Consider the following 881-nt stretch of genomic DNA (forward strand, 5'->3'; position numbering starts at 1 on the left):
TGGTGTCTACAGTGGTGTCTCCATTATAAAAAGACTAGAGGTGTCTACAGTGGTGTCTCCATTATAAAATTACTAGAGGTGTCTACAGTGGTGTCTACAGTGGTGTCTCCATTATAAAAGACTAGAGGTGTCTACAGTGGTGTCTACAGTGGTGTCTCCATTATAAAAGACAAGTGGTGTCTACAGTGGTGTCTACAGTGGTGTCTCCATTAAAAAGACTAGTGGTGTCTACAGTGGTGTCTCCATTATAAAAGACTAGAGGTGTCTACAGTGGTGTCTCCATTATAAAATACTAGAGGTGTCTACAGTGGTGTCTACAGTGGTGTCTCCATTATAAAAGACTAGAGGTGTCTACAGTGGTGCTACGTGGTGTCTCCATTATAAAAGACAAGTGGTGTCTACAGTGGTGTCTACAGTGGTGTCTCCATTATACAAGACTTAGTGGTGTCTACAGTGGTGTCTACAGTGGTGTCTCCATTACATTGGTTCCTTCTCCTCTTTTCTTTCATTATTGGATCCAGATTTGATACATGTCCTTACCCGTGGTTTCCCAACGTGGTCGTTACTCCTTCTTCAGCATGGATTTCATTAGCCTTCCTCCGGGCACTTCTGCCAGAACCACCTCTCCCTTATCACACGCCACATAATGGAGATCCTTTGAAGGTAAACAGGAAATAAAACACCATTTATTATTTTTATCTAAAATGAATCTAGGCTCCATGCCAATGAGAGAGGGAGGGGGGAGGGAGGGAGGGGAGGAGAGGGAGGGCGAGGAGAAGAAGGGAGGGGAGGAAGAGAGGGAAGGGAGGAGACAGGGAAACCGGAGGGGAGGAGAGAGGGAGGGGAGGGAGAGAGGGCGGGAGGAGAGAGGAGGGGAGAGG

This window comes from Oncorhynchus kisutch, unplaced genomic scaffold (genome assembly GCF_002021735.2).
Source record: "Oncorhynchus kisutch isolate 150728-3 unplaced genomic scaffold, Okis_V2 Okis04b-Okis11a_hom, whole genome shotgun sequence".
In the NCBI taxonomy this organism is placed as follows: domain Eukaryota; kingdom Metazoa; phylum Chordata; class Actinopteri; order Salmoniformes; family Salmonidae; genus Oncorhynchus; species Oncorhynchus kisutch.